General features: G+C 34.9%; 1 protein-coding gene across 2 annotated transcripts in view; it reads left to right on the top strand.

Moving 5' to 3' along the window:
- The first annotated feature begins 10,042 nt into the window (after positions 1 to 10,042).
- The window catches only part of LOC145292117 (adhesion G protein-coupled receptor L1-like), a 108,655-nt gene continuing 101,197 nt past the window's right edge, over positions 10,043 to 17,500 (top strand). For both annotated transcript variants that reach the window (XM_080138222.1, XM_080138221.1), the window contains exon 1: positions 10,043 to 10,249. The gene's annotated coding sequence lies outside the window, so the exon portion shown is untranslated. The remainder of the gene's footprint in view (positions 10,250 to 17,500) is intronic.

Below are 17,500 nucleotides of genomic sequence, written 5' to 3'. Positions count from 1 at the left end.
GTTGCATTGGAGAAATAACCAAGAGGTTGATTCTTTTGCTTGTCAACGTCTGCCTACACTCTCTGAAAACTATTTTTTTTTTTAATTGTAAAATACAAATTTGGTATTAAAAAAACAGAAACAGAGGGCTTTTGGGGGCCATCCTGTCCACGTTAAATCTTTCGAATTTATTCGTTTAAGTTTAAATATATTGATTGTTTACAGATCTCGTAAAAAGATTCTGTACGACGTGAACATGCAAGATCTCTTTTGGAAATAAGAGATCTTGCATGTTTGAATCTTGGAGGTTTGGATCGACGGAGAGCTCACCGCAAATTGTTCTACTATATATATATATATATTTTTTTGTTTTTTCAAAGAGGAAAATGTGACCCGATTTCTTTCAACATTTAGATTTTTGAACCAGATATTTTTATTTGAATTTTTAGAATATTATTTGGATTTATGATTAAATTTCTTGAGAAATTATTGTAAATAGCTTTCCAAAGTTTCAAACTTTTACTACATAAGGATTTGCTTAGAATTTTATTGCAAATGATTAGAAAATCAGTTTGACTGCTTTTAAATTCCTTTCAAATATCGAAGGGTAACAAAGCAATTTATTTTTCAGCTGTTAACAAAATATCAGAATTGCTGACTTATTAAAGAAGAAACCAAAATGCATTCTGATAGACATAATTTCGGAACTGAATTCTTTTAAATAGAATTTTTTTTAAATTTCGGTTTATTTTACGCTATTGCATTTTATTATTTTAATAAATAATCGATTAATAATAATAATAATAATAATAATAATAATAATAATAATAATAATAATAATAATAATAATAGCAAATGCAGACTCTGCAGACAAAGAGACAAAACAATAAACCACATAATGTGAATGCAGCAAACTAGCACAAAAAGAATATAACAACAGACAAGATCAAGTGGAGGAAGGCAATACACTGGCAATTATGCAATCAATTGCATCTTCAACACACAAACAAATGGTACAAACACAAACCGGTAGCAGTACTGGAAAATGAAAGTTACAAAATCCTATTGGACATGAATATACAAACAGATAAACCCATCCAAGCAAGAAGACCGGATGTTATACTAGTTAATAAAAAGGAAAAGTCCTGCCAGATTGTAGATTTTGCCGTTCCAGCAGACCACAGAGTGAAGATCAAGGAGACTGAGAAGCGGAGCAAATACACGGAACTGGCCAGAAAGCTCAAATGGATCTGGAAAATGAAGAAAATAAAAGTAACACTAATAGTAGAGCGCTAGGAACGATACCTAAAAACTTTGAAAAAAAAAATAGGAGAGATTGGAATCAGAGGGATAGCAGAGAAGATACAATGAATTTCAATAATGAAAACAACAGAAATATTAAGGAAAACCCTTGAATGTGGAGACTAACACGACACATAAACTGCACACACAATCTGGACACAGAAATGGCTACAGAGGCAAAACACAAAGGAACATTACATGAATCATGAAGACTGGAACTGTATAATTGACAAATACCGCTCCCATTTTTTTCTGTGAGTGTCACCATAAACGGGCACCACACCAAATAATGAGGGTCAAGGAAGATGGAAAGACCGAGGAGAGAAAGCACTAGCCAGACCTCCGCTGGATGAGTGGAAAGAGGATTGGAACCTTGCGGAGGCTTATTGGCACCCAAATTCCAGTGAAGACCATGGTCGCCGCCAACGAGAAATCAATGGTAAGCAGCTGTTACGATAACGCAAATTCTTTTGCAAGAGGTTATCGAAAGAGGTGGAGAGTATTGGAAATCCGGGGAGATTTGTTGTCACTCAGACTCCAGGGAACACCACACGTTGTTCTAAAAGAGCAATCTTTGATGATGGCTTGTGTGATTACTCCTAGTGAGTAAATAATAATCATAATAATAATAATAATAATAATAATAATAATAATAATAATAATAATAATAATTGTGTATGTGCAATTATCAAAGTTAAGTTTTTTTTTATGGAATTGCTCCAGACAAGGCATGAAGACACTTGATGTAAGGAGCTAAAATGCTACTTCAAGGTCCAAAACTAGCCAACGATAAAATTCCGACCCATAAAACAGCAAATTTTCCCCATTTAGTCAGAAACATCACTTGTGGAATGTGAGGACTAAAGGACAAAATAAGGATAGCGAGAATTACGAGTTCGAGGAATACACACGCGCACACGCGCACGACGTTGCTTTATAGTGTGTATTAATATAAAGATTGTTTATTTAATATGATTTTCGAGTGTGAAAAATGTAACAAAAAGCCGATTGTTCGTTTTAATTCACTTTCAACTTGACAAAAGTTATTTATAGCGTTTTAAGTATTGTTAGCATTGAATATCATCTTTTTTTTGTTGTTGTTTGAATCCGGAACATCGGAAGAAGAAGAAGAAGAAGAAGAAACTGATTGTTTTACAAAATTACCCCCCCCCCTTTCCTACCTCAATCCCCAACTTTTGTTATCCCGCCCACGGATTCACTCCTGCCATTGATAAAACAAAATCCAAATAAACGTTTTATCATCACTCGGATTTTCCCACATTTCCGTTGTTCTCTGAACATTCATTTGTAATGAATTCTATAATTGTTCCGTTGAAGTTCAAATTGTAGTATAGAGACTGTTCGAATATCGCACCGTCACCGATTCTCTTTGGTTTTAGCCTAAATTTGAGATTTAAAAAAAAATGATTATTGGGGTACTTATGCATTTACGTTACCGTGCTGAAATGATAACGTTATTATTTAGAAAGCCATTCTTAACATAGGGAGGATGCTTTGTAATTATTCTTCACTTCCACCTAACACTTTAATAAAAAAGAAACGATATCGTAAAACTTGAATTTAACTTGAAAACACTATTTAAAAAATAGCACGGTAACATAAGTGCATAATTGCTTTTAAATTTTCCAGTTGTGTACTTAACTTTGTGTCTTACACAAATCAGACAAGTTGCCGTCATCATTACAGATACATTAAAGTTTATACTTTTTTATAAATGATACTTTGATTGCTCGGCGTTTTTTTTTTGTTTTTTTTGTTTGTTTTTTTTACTTTTATTGTTGTTGTTGATGTTATTTTTTTTTTGTTTTTTTATCTCTAGGCGTTCCTATTAAGCTCCTCCTAGACCGAGGTCATGTATGTCATGCAATTAAATCTTATTCATACCTTCAAAATGACCAACTCGACACAAAACTAATGGAAGACAGCGGTTATTTATATTTTTTGGATTATTCAGATTACTGTTCTCATCCTGAGTGCTATTTTCACAACATTTCGGCCAATGTGACATCCGACCTTCTTCGGGTGTACCTTGTCGAACTCAGAAATATTTCTGTCGAACTCCGCCTTGAGCCGTAGTGTAACATATAAAGTACTTGGTAAAATTCAGTTGTAAGTGACGCTCTTCTGGAGGTTGTAGGTTCAATACTCAGTGCAGGCGATACAAAGAATACAACTCGGTCATGGCTGACGGAACGAGAGCATGCTGCCCCCGTGGACTTATTAAACGGTTCTTTTCGAAATTACGTACAAATTCCCGAGTTTGACAGAAAGATTTTCGAATTCAACAAGATACACCTGAAGAAAGTTGGAGGTTAAATCGGTCGCAATGTTAAAATCAGATGAGAACAGTAGTTCGAAATATTCAACCGATATGAATTATCAATATCCATCTAAAAAAACAAAAAAAACAAAAACAAAAACAATTAGAAACATAATATCGATCATTTATTCCTTCCAAATCGCTGACTAATTCGGGGGCAGGGACAGAGAAAGATGAAATCACTAATTAGTTTTATCTTATCAGCTCATGTCATTACTAGGGCTATGACAATAGCATATTCTTTTCATTGTTTTGACTCTTGAGTATGTATCTGTTGATATCTTATATGCTTTTATATAGTGATGTGATTTTCGATTAATTGTGCCTAACTGTATCGGATATATACTCGAGAGTCAAAACAATGAGAATATGTTGTTGTCATAGCGCTAATCATTACACGTCCAAACGCCCTCTGAAGTTTTCAAAGGAACATTCTTTCCTTCTCTCTTTGGTCCATGTGACGTTATATCTTTTCTTTTTATACATTCCCACAACTTGAGTAATTTTCAACTCGAGTTTCATCAAGTTAATCTATGTTGACCCTCAGCGATTTCCATTTCCTGTTATTCTCAATTAACTAAATTATATAATAACGGACGTACCTGCTCAAAACCTAACAGTCTTTCTTATCCTGAAATAAAATTCTATTTTAACGTTTTAACGTATAAGGTGCCCCAAAAGTAACCACCTATCTTGATGCTAACATATTTCTATTAGAACTTTTAATACTAATACTTTTATTATAACTTTTAATACTAATACTTTTATTATAACTTTTAATGCTAACAAATGTTTATATTTTAACTTCTAATACGAACTAATATTTCTATTTTAACATTTAATACTAACTAATATTTCTATCATAACTTTTGACACCAACTTATATTTCTATTATAACTTTTAATACAAACTTATATTTCAAGATAGATGGTTAATTTTGTAATCTGTATATGGATTTAAACTTTTAATTAAACTTTTGCTCAACGACAGAAAGTGTCTTTTTACAACCATCACTCTGAAAACGATAGCTTAATTTCTTCATTTTCGCTTTAACATACTTTAAATTCCATTAATAGTTGTGTTATTTTTGTGAGTGAAAAATGCTTAAAAATGTTCTCAATGAAAAGTTCCGTTTTTTGTGTATAATAACGTTTTGGAGGGTGGAAATGAAATCTATACCCATATAAAGTTGAGTTTTTCGTCGCACTTACATTGGTATTAAAAACCTACATTTTCTATTTTGAAATTATTAAAACGAACTTCTTAATATACTCAGTCATGGATATGCGAGCGACTAAATAAAGGTTAACTAATCTGTATATTATTTAAAAAAACGAAATTGAATTAATTATTCATTTTTCATGATTTCTTATTAAACGATTTGTTTCATTTAAATATTATGCTCAGTTCTATTTATGCATATTTTCTACATTGTGCATAATTGCATAGCATTTAGAATGAAAAAGTTCTACTACACACAAATGTATTTATATATACACCCCCATATATATATGTGTGTGTGTGTGTGTGTGTGTGTGTGTGTGTGTGTGTGTGTGTGTGTGTGTTGAAACTCGATTGAACACATGGAAATAAATAAGGACAACACAAAAATAAAATAGAACAGATATATTGAGAGCAAGAAAGTATATACGATATTTACATAGAGTCCATTGGTATAGTCCGTGGAGATGGTGTCGGTTGGGTTGTCGTCGACTCTCGCGTTGTCTCTCTGAGTTTATCGTTGGGTCTCTCCCGTCTTTATGGTATCAACCATATTTATATGGTTGACACTCCATGTAGGTGGATCCTACCACAAATGTGTATATATATATATATATATATATATATATATATATATATATATATATATATATATATTATTCGAGGGTAAACAGTTATATTTGATCGCTACAAACAGCCATCTGTTTCAGTAAATGAGACTTCGTCAGGTGACCATGAACCGTTTGACGCCATAGAAAAAAAGAAAAGACTGAACTCTTCAAAAAAAAAAAAAAAAAGAAAGAAAAGAAAAAAACACTATAAAAGTTGCGAGCTCTCTAAAAAGAAGGATAAAAATGGAGAAATCACATTTCAACCTTTTTGGAAAATTGTTCAAAAAGTGCCACAGCTGGATTTATAGACAATATAGAGCTGTCTTTTCTTTTTTTTTCTTTTCTTTCTATGGCGTCGAATGGTTCAGAGTCGCCTGACGAAGTCTCACTGACTGAAACAGATGACTGTTTGTAGCGACCAAATGTAACTGCTTACCCTCGAATAAATAATAACAAATATTTTGCTTTTGTTATCGAGCACTATCTAACAACCTCGTTGTATTCATGAGTCCCTACTTTTGAACATCTCAAACCTGAATTTATATATATATATATATATATATATATATATATATATATATATATATATATATATATATTATATATATAATAAGACAGAGAATCCTTATTGTTAAAAACGTAACTGGTTACGATTTTAAATAAAGATGTTTTCGCTAAAAAAAAAATAAAAAATTATTTAGCTGACAATGACAATCACTTTTATGAAAGAAAAAAGAAAAATATTTTTAATAGTTTTCATCCTGATATTTCTGATTTCAAACAGAATTTTCTTATTATTTGAATTCATCGGATTACTGTTCTCATCTTGAGTGTGATTTTCACAACGTTTCGGTCGATGTAACCTTCAACCTTCTTCGAGCGTATCTTGTCGAACTCGGGGATGTTTTTGTCGCACGCAAAGACCCGTGGAGCAGTGGTTAGAGTACTTGTAAAAATCAATTGTAAGTAGTGAAATTCTCCTGAAGGTTCAATCCTCAGTGTTGGCGACCGAAAAATGCAATTGCGAATTAATTAGGACATCTACCTAGTCATGCCTGACGGAACAAGTAAATAAAGTAAATAAAGGGTTTCGCTCAAAATTCCATCCAAATTCCCGAGTTCGACCGAAACATTTCCGCGTTCGACAGAATACACCTGAAGAAGGTCGGAGGTTACATCGACCGAAACGTTGTGAAAATCACACCCAAGATGAGAACAGTAGTCCGATGAATCCAACTCAAAAATTCAGAAGCGTCAGAATGTTCTTAATGACGCTAAATTATACAGAGTAAATTTCAACACGTCACGTTAGTCTCGGTATGCTATTGCTCCGGTTAGCACGTGGTTATTTTGTTTATGCTGAACACGTTTATTATTAAGCTTTTCATGCATACTTGCCACTGCTGCAGTGCTGCAGTGCCGCAAATATGTAATTACATCTTACAATAGACAATCATACACACATTCACCGAACTCAATTAAATTTTTCGTGATTTATGGATTCTTTAGAAAGTTATATAAAAAATAAATTATTTAAAACAATTAAAATATTTATACAAATATTTGTTTCACAGCATAGCGCTTTTGTTTTAAATAAATTATTTTGTATATAACTCACTTCTTTTCTTCTTTTCGTTTTAATTATTCTACCTTCCGAGTTTTATATCTACTAGCTTACAGACGTCCATTTTCAATGTATCGGCTAATTTAATCTAATTATTTTTCAATATTTCATACGTAATATTAAATTGATTTTAACGTCAATACTTTCAACGTGTCATGATCTTAGAAAATAGAAATTTTTAGCTATTGTATATCGCATTTCTGATAAACTTACATGGATCGTGAAATTATTTATTATTTAAAACTAATTTCCACACTGCTAAACCACTTCAAAAATCATCTTTACTGTAGATTTCTACAAGGTTGAGCCACATATGTATCTTTAGAAAATCTGTAGACAATTGCTTTTTTTACACTTATTCGAGCAAAACATAAAGCTACTATTTGGGACCATGAATATAAAGAGTTGAGCAGTGAGATGTTTGTTTGTATTACATTTAAATTTCTGCATGTTAATACAGTCATAGAAGCCGGAAACGGAGAGGGAATTCCAAAGACTAGCAGTTCGAGGGAAAAGACTATTAGATTAGAAAGCTTTCTGACATTCAGAACCTCTGCAGTGAAGGGGTGGGATTTTGCAACTCGTCGAGTTTGTCGGGGGGGGGTATTTACGCCGAAGAGGCACAAATGTTACAAGTTCATCAGAGTATATTACATTAAAACTTTCCTCGTTGACCGCACTTCCCGGGTTCAAATGAGCGGCTGCCTTTCCGATGTATACAGTGCAACAAGTGGTGTGCAACAGGATTCAGTCATCGGGCCCCTGTTGTTTCTCATCTTCGTCAATGACTTGCGCAAAATGATTTCTCAGCTGTCCCTCCTGTTAGCCGATGACGTCAAAATTCCCCCCCACCCACCCACCACCACCACAGCGACTATGAAGACCTCCGATATTGCCTCCATGAAGTCAGGAGATGGTCACTGAACTGGGACCAGAGTTTAAACGTCGCCAAGCGCAGCCACATGGCAGTGGGTCGGCATCCCCCAACTCCTCCATTCTCCGTTGACTTCCAACCAGATGACTGGTTGTTGGAGTCCGTCAGTCAAGCCAAGGATCTTGGAATGATTGGGCATCCCATATACTCACCCTCTGAACACTGCATCACCGTTGCTAAAAAAGGCCAGAGGTATCCTGTCCTGTTCCTTACGCACCGCTCCATTGGTTGTCTCACTCCCGCCATCTTCTTTCCCCTCTACACCTCTCTAATGTGCCCGATTCTCGAATACAGTATTCAGACCACATTCCCCTCATCTCGAATAGGTTCAGCACCTGGCGACAAGAATGGTGGCTAGCCTCCGAGGTCTATCCTATGAGCAACGTTTAAGGGCTCAAAACCTTTTCTCCCTTGAGCGCAGCAGGCTTCCAGGTGACCTCATTCTCGCCTATAACATCTTTCATGGAAGGTGCGGCCTGGACCAGGACCTGTTCTTCACCTCTGCCCTGGATTGCGGGCTCCGTGGGCATGCGAAAAGGTCTACCTTCGACGGTTCCGGTGGCTTCGATGCCAAGCAACGTTCTCGGTTCAAGTAGCATCTCCATGGAACCAGCTATCCGGAGAGGTCGTAAACCAGCCTACACTTTGGGACTTCAAGGCGGCCTTGGACAGATGCTAGTCGAACCTCCATAGTTTTTCTCCCCTGTATAGTTTTCTCTTTGTACATAACCCCCTAAATTCTCACTGACTTTTTACCCCTTGTAAATGGCAATAGCTTGTGCATTTATTCTTTGCCAATTAAATGAATGAATATAACAAGCATATGGATGAAACATTGTGGCGATGCGACAGAGGTTAGTTGATGGTGCAAGGCCTATTAGGTTTGAGACTTTTTTGGGGAGGGGGGGTCTTATCTAAGAGGAAAATACTAGTGGTATATGCAACAATACTCCGTACCTGGGTGAATGGTGGCTTTGTAGAGTTACAGGATACTAGCAGATATCAATAGTTTTCTAGCATGGTATAGGGAGCCCAGTTCTTTGCAGCAACCTTAGTAATGTCTTTGATGTATGTTGCAATTCCTGCTTCTTGTGAATGTTTTTAAGAACGTGTATACAACTAATGCTATCTTCAGCTTGCCACTTTCAACCACATCGACTGCAAAAATGCTTCTATATCAATCCCATATAAAATTGAACGCACTTTCCGCTATTTTATTGTCTAAGTATAAACTTTTATACTTGTTGAATAGATATTTACTAAAAATTCGATGCAAGTACAGAGTTCACCCTACTTTAAAAAAAAAAAAAACACCCGTAACGGAACGGAAACGTCACATTCCAAAAATCACGTAAATTGATCAAGTAGTTTATTTTAACTAATAAAATCAAATTTTATGAGAAAACGATAACGTTGTGTCTTGAGCTGCCATATTTAATAAATAAATGGAGACAACTTAATTCAAATTACCAAGATCAAAACCAGCATTACCAAGATCAAAACCAGCATTACCAAGATCAAAACCGGCTACGACTTCGTAAAATCGCTACAAATCGTTAAAAACTGATTTTCTATACATAAAAATTATACATCGATCAATCTATATGATTTTTAGAAAATGACACTTTTCGTTCTGTGATCACTGGATTTCTTATTTCATATTTTGCGTGGAGAGAAGGGGTTAAAAAAGAGGGTCAGTTTTGTTCATTAAGTGTACAACCTCCTCATTTATGCACGCATAATGATCGACGCCATTGTTAAAAAATGCGATGGTTAAACACGATCGTGACGTTATATGAGTTTCCTTTTTGCATCATTCAAGAAAAGCGTCGCCACTTTTTTTTTTTTTGTTTTTTAAATTTTGGACGACTCTGACCGATGACCGGATATTGAGTAGTAGGATTTTATCCAAATAGTGACATAGGACTAAAACAAAAACAAAAAAAGGAATGGTTTTTTAGTGATTGGGGGAGGGGGAGAAGAATAAGAAATTCGAATTATGTCGTTCACAGGATACACTGCACCACACCATTACTGAGGATGACGTTCGGACGGGAAGGGCAAGAAGATTGACAGGATTTGACCTCTTCACACACACACACACACACACACACACACACACACACACACACACACACACACACACACACACACACACACACACTGCAGATCCCTCAAATCAATTTTGGATTCCTTTACGATCAGATGTCAACAGAGCTTCTTTATTTTTTCGCTTGGTAAGTTTCTTGTCACATTTTTTGAAAATATCAATTTTTTTTTAATTCCTGGTATCCATTTTTCACGGAAAGAATCAGCAAAAAATATTAACGTTGTAAAATTTGCTTTTTAAAGAAACTTATATTGAATGATGATCAAAGAATGTTTCACATTCCCATATTTTATTGTAAGGGAAATCGCTCATTTTTCAATCAAATTGTCTGCTCTAGTTGGGGACCCATCGCGGTGCACCAGGAGCAAGCCTCTACAGTGACTTAGTCCACAATACATTGTAGTCTACATTGCACTGTAGAGAACCTACTGTTGATTTTATAAAATTATTTTTATACATAATGACTTGCATTTAAGTTTAAAATGTAAAAGTCAAGTATCATGCTTCAATTATGCTCTAAACAGAAACATTCATTTCGAACGTGTCCTTGTCATATCATAGAACCTACATTTGATTGTATATGCCTGGTCTTACTGCTTGTGCGATGATAATGGCTTGAATTTAAATTTGAAATGAAAAAGTCAAGTATCATGGTGTAGTTGTGCTCTAAACAGAAATATTAATTCCAAACGCGCCCCTGTCATATCAAAGAACCTACTGTTGATTTTATATGTTGAGCCTTTCCATTTGTGTTGTAATAAAATTTCTCAAATGCATTTGTGATGTTAGGCTGTGTAAGATGTTAACTTTGTTCAAAATCGCATGCTCCTTCTTTCATCGGATTATTTCGATTATAGATCATCGATATTTATCGAAGACATTCTGATACAAAAGATATCTAAGAACACTGCCAGGCACATATAGTACTTTCGTGTAAAATTTCTTATAAATCAGCCCAAGCATTTTCGAGGGCATAAGGACCTAACTCTCTCGCTCTCTCTCTCTCTCTCTCTCTCTCTCTCTCTCTCACACACACACACACACACACAAAATAATTCCTAATATATATATATATATATATATATATATATATATATATATATATATATATATATACTAGCAGTTCCGCCCGGTTTTGCATGGGCCCTATATACTGTTCTTAACTTTATGTGCATATGTATATATTAAATAGTGTGAATATGTACGGTAATGCCGTATAACATATAATATAATATAATAGGTTTCCTTAACTAATATAGAGAAAAGTTGATAGAGACCGCAGACGTCATTTTTTTTTTAAGTTTGACCCCAATTTTGATCCCTTATTGTGTTGGGCTCAAATCAAATTAAAATGTTTAACCCATGTCCAAGTAACCTACATCTAAGATTTCGAGAGTTTAAACCCAAAATTGGCGGAGGAGTTTGGTAGAATCTGCAAGGGTCAACTCTGTAAGCCAAATTTTCTCTCAAAAACTGCTTAAAAAGCTTGCTGCATGTCTGAATACCCTTTACGTAAATTTTTGGGTCTACACACTTGAAATTTTAGATATAGGTTCCTTGGACATGGATCTAACTTAATAACTTAATCTGAGTCCAAAACAATAAATTTTAAGAGGGCATAATAGAGGTCAAAGTTAAAAAAATTAACCCTTTTTTTGTTGTTGCTTTTGCTCAGCATACACCTCCAAACACCCGGGCAACGCAGTGCTGAAATGCTAGTATATCTATAAAAGTGAACGTGTGTGTGTGTGTGTGTGTGTGTGTGTACATTTCCCTACGCAATAGCTCTCTCAATTTTAAGTCTACAAGCTCGAAATTGTATATACAGGGTACTGAGATTTGGAAAAATCAATGTGATCGGTTTTCAGCCAGAAATTTGGCGATTAAGAGGTCAAACTTCAACGATTTGATCTTTGAGAACTCTACCAAACTCTTCCGACAATTTTGGGTCTAAACACTTGAAATTTTATATATAGATTCCTTGGATATGGATTTACATTAATAACTTGATTTGAGCCTAAAACAATAAATGTTAAGGGGTTATAATAGGGGTCAAAGTTAATAAAATTTACCGTTATTTTTTTTTTTTTTTTTTTTTGCTCAACATACATCTCCAAATACCCGGACAACGCAGGGCACCCATGCTAGTATATCTATAAAAGTGAACGTGTCTGTGTGTCTGTCTATCTGTGTATCTGTGTGTCTGTCTGTGTGTGTACATATCCCTACGCAATAACTCTCTCAATTTTAAGTCTACAAACTCGAAATTTGATATACAAGGTACTGAGATTTGGAAAAATCAATGCGATTGGTTTTCAGCCAGAAATTTGGCAATTAAGGGGTCAAACTTCAACGATTTGACCTTTGAGAACTCTACCAAACTCTTCCGACAATTTTGGGTCTAAACACTTGAAATTTTATATATAGATTCCTTGGATATGGATCTACATTAATAACTTGATTTGAGCCCAAAACAATAAATGTTAAGGGGTTATAATAGGGGTCAAAGTTAATAAAATTTACCGTTATTTTTTTTATTTTTATTTTTTTGCTCAACATACACCTCCAAACACCCGGACAACGCCGGTCGTAAATGCTAGTATATCTATAAAAGTGAATGTGTGTGTGTGTGTGTGTGTGTGTGTGTGTGTGTGTGTGTGTACATTTCCCTACGCAATAACTATGTCAATTTTAAGTCTACAGACTCGGAATTTGATATACAGGATACTGAGACTTGGGAAAATCTTTATAATACGTTTTCGGCCAGAAAAAAAAAAAATTGGCGATTAAGGGGTCAAAGTTCAACGATTTGACCTTTGAGAACTCTACCAAACTCCTCCACTAATTTTTGGTATAAACAATTGAAATTTTAGATATAAGTTCCTTGGACATGGATCTAACTTAATAACTTGATTTGAGCCCAAAACAATAAATGTTAAGGGGTTATAATAGGGGTCAAAGTTAAAAAAAATTTGACCTCTATGATCTTTACCAAATTACTCAGACAATTTCTGGTCTAAACATTTGAAATTTTATATAAAGGGTATTCAGAGATCGGGCAAGCTTTTTAATCGGTTTGGGTGTAAAATTTCAGCTACCAATATGTAAATGTATGTATGTATGTATGTTTGCATATCTGCCTAAAACTTTCGACAGAGGCGACGAATTTTCACAAGATCAGTATCGTTTTGAAGCTCGACCCTTCAGGCGACAAATACCGAAAAATTGGCTAAAAACATTAATTACTTCACTCTCAACCGGGCGCTTTCTACAGGGAGGGGTCGCTTTTTTCACCGATATTTTCGAAAATCATATCCTCTTTTATAGGGTTTTAAATCCTATCATAGTATTCACCATCATCCACCTGTCGATCTATCCATCTCGTTAACTCTAATCTTCATATGGATTTTTGGCTCTGATAAGTGTTGACATAATATGAAAGAAAGAAAATTAAAGCTCCTTGTGAAATCAGTTGATGCCGTACCCAGTTGTCTTGAAAAGCTAGTGTGAAATGTTGAAACCATATTATTTTCTAAATAAAATCTCATACTATACTCTTTCTTATTATATTCATTTCTTGTAAGTGTGAGTTACTTTCCAATCAACCTTTATACACACACATACACATATATGTTTGTGTGTATGTATGTGTGTGCGTGCATGTGTGTGTATGGTTGCTGATTAACCATTCTTACCGGCGGTTTCTATGGTAAAACGTGTTTGAATCACCCCCCTCCAACAACAACAACAACAACAACAACAAAAGAGATTTGTTTCACATTTCACATTTTTGTTATTCCATTCCTCTAACCACTGGCTTAATTTCTCAGCCGATGTATTTCAGTTTTACTCAACGAACTTTAGACTTCATCTACACACACATATACATCAATTTATACATTACCAATTGTTTGGGAATTGTCATAATTCGTCACTGTTAAATCAAGGTTCTTTTTGGATTGCTCGCTGAGGCGGAAGCTCTGTCTAAAAACAGAGGTGATTTGTTTCAAATAAGCGTCGAGAGCAACCAAGTTTTCCATGTTATAGTCGACAATAAGAAAGGCAAAAAAAAAAAAAAAAAAAGAAAAAGAAAACGATAGAAACATCCCATGAGTCGTCGTCTTTGTTCACTGCCAAATCAAATCTGGACGATAAAAGGCGAGTAATTTTCTCATTGTTTAATTGACTGTGAGCTTTTGTTAGAGTAAAAAAAGTTTTGTTTTTTTTGTTTTTTTTTTGTACACAATTTAATAACAAGCGAACTCAACGTAAACTATTCTGACTGAAACATACAACAGGTCTCTGGGATGAACAGCCATTATATATATATATATATATATATATATATATATATATATATATATATATATATATATATATATATATATATATATATATGGGGGGTGGTTCTGTGGAAATATACTTTACTTCCTTATAATATATACCAATCCTTACATAAGAAGCTCAATGTAATCACAGAGTAAAATAGTAAATGAATGACAAAAGTCTATATTCCAAAGTTCATGATGTTGACCATCTTACAATTTATTACATTAATGTCAAGAATTGTAAATGTCAACTGAATTAAAGGAATAAATTGTGAGATGGTCAACATCATGAACTTTGGAATATAGACTTTTTTTATTATATATATATATATATATATATATATATATATATATACACACTTACAGACACTAGTGTTTCATGCTTACGCAATTATCAGTGTAGGTAACAATTCCTACCGGTCATGAAATCCAAACCCAGTCACGAAACCACCGTTTGCTCCATTTGCGTGACAATAGTTTGGTGGCTCTATTGCCATGGGAATAAAAGGAATTAAGAACTATTAAACGCTGAATTCAGACGAATACAAGAACAATCTAGAGTGTTCGCACGGAGCGGAAGTCGTAAGCATTGCATAGACGCTAGTTGACTGCCATAGTTATAATTCTGCAGACAGCGTCCATCTTTACATATTCCTAAAGGGGCTTGATAATTATAATTAATAATAATTATTCATTTATACATACTAACACTAGTGTTTCATGCTTACGTAATCACCAGTGTACGGTAACAATTTCTATAAGTATATATCAAAAGGGTTCCTTCAGCCTTTGACAGACTATGGATACCCACGAAAGGGTGCCTGCACATGAAATTTATACCAGTGGCAAGAGGACGACTGGAAACAAATGCCGAGATAAGCGGAGAGCACAAGCACATACAGCGCCCAGAATTCTCAAATGGTCACCCATCTGGTACTAACCAGGTTCGCTGTTACTTAACTTCAGTGATCTGACAAGAACCGGTGTGTCAACGCGATTATATATATATATATATATATATATATATATATATATATATATATATATATATATATATATATATAAGGTGGATTTAGTTTGCTTGAAGCATTGTATAGTATGTAGTTAAATGAAATATGTAGAAGGTGGTACAGTGGTATACTGCAGAGGCAACGGAAAGACACAAACTTAAGCAGGGGAAAAAGTTTTATTAATACCAATTACAAATACATGTGTATAAACGGATATCCCATCAGAGCCATCAGTGGCAAGGTTTAGAAAAAAAAATGTACCCAATTTTATTAAGCATGTTAACGTTAGGGAATATAATTTATGAAAAATTATGAATGATCGGTTCATTAGTTTAGAATTTTATCAGGTATAACGATTTATCTATGAATATGTGTGTGTATGTGTGTGTATAGTTTGATTCATAAGTTAATCCAGCGAACTCGTGTTAAATTGTTTAGGAAAAATTGAGTTATATATATATTTTTTTTTTCCTAAACAATTTAACACGATCACTCAGATAGACGTTAAAAACATTTAAAAATAAATACTTAAATTTCAACAGTATTTCTTGCGTTTAACGGTGGTCGAATGGATTAGGTTCTTGTTAATGGAGCTAGAGATGGCTTCTGTTTTCAGGTTCGAATCTACCGACTGGTGTTAATCGTGACACCCTGCACTGATGATTCCTGAAAAGATGAGACACTAGTGTCTGTAGGTATTCAATAATTATTATAGTAAATAATATATATATATATATTTGGGAAGTCTTGCTGAAGCTTGGCTTTCCTGCGCACTTCACTAGCCCTTCATTCAAGCATGAAAGCCACAGTTAAGCTGAAGGGCGAGCTCTCCGATCCGTTTGACATGCAGAATGATGTCAAACAGGGCTGCGTCCTCGCTCCAACCCTCTTCTCACTCTACCTGTCAGTTGTGCTTCGGCATGCCTTTAGAAATTGTGATAAGGGTGTTTTTATACGATCTAGGCCGGGATCAGACCTTTTCAATGTCAATGCATACAAATCCGCAAATAGAACAACAAAGATACTCGTACGGGAGCTCATGTTTGCTGATGACACCGCATTTGTAGCGCATAGTCACGAGGATACTCAAGACATAATAACTCGCTTCGCAGGATCAGCCAAGGCCTTCGGATTGAAGATTAACATCAAGAAAACCGAAATGATGTACCAACAATCCCCTGGATCACCAGCAACAAGCCAGCCAATTAAGATTCAAGACCAAAAGCTTTACAATGCCAGCAAATTCGAATACCTAGGGACCACGGTCATGAACAACAACAAAATGGACGAGGAGATTTCTACAAGAATGGCTAACACCTCCATATCCTATGGAAAACTCAAACAGAAGGTCTGGCAAAATAAAGACCTGACTTTCAGAACTTAATGCTTGGTATACCACGCTATCGTCCTCTCGTCACTCTTATATGGTGCAGAGACTTGGCCAGTGTACAAACTGGTAGCCCGCAAGCTCAACACCTATATGATGAGACACCTCTGGCAGATTTTAAATGTCAAGTGGTATGGCTTTGTCAGCAACAGTGAGATCCTATCACAAGCCAACCTCCCAAGCATGTATGACCTGCTCATACGGAAAAACCTGAGATGGGCCGGGCACATAAACAGAATGGAGAACTCCCGACTACCAAAACAGATACTGTTTTCACAACTGGAGGACGAGGTACGAGGCATAGGCAGACCTAAGCTAAGGTTTCGTGACACTGTCAAACGAAATCTAAAGGGCAGGTTGATCCCTACTGGAAGCTGACAGACCCTCAGTCGCGACCGTGACAAGTGGAGAATGATGGTTCACAGGAAGTCGTCTTCGGACATGAAGGACAGCACATGATGATGATGGTATATATATATATATATATATATATATATATATATATATATATATATATATATATATATATATATATATATATATATATATATATATATATATATATATATATATATATATATAACTTGGTGAGTTGAAGGAAGAAACTAAATTCCATTCTTTAAGACAAGACTTATCAGAATAATACAAAACTC

The sequence above is a fragment of the Euprymna scolopes genome, chromosome 13 (genome assembly GCF_053919585.1).
Source record: "Euprymna scolopes isolate OS-2025 chromosome 13, ASM5391958v1, whole genome shotgun sequence".
NCBI classification, from domain to species: domain Eukaryota; kingdom Metazoa; phylum Mollusca; class Cephalopoda; order Sepiida; family Sepiolidae; genus Euprymna; species Euprymna scolopes.
Note: the sequence above shows the minus strand (reverse complement) of the source record. Positions and strands in the feature narration are given on the sequence as shown.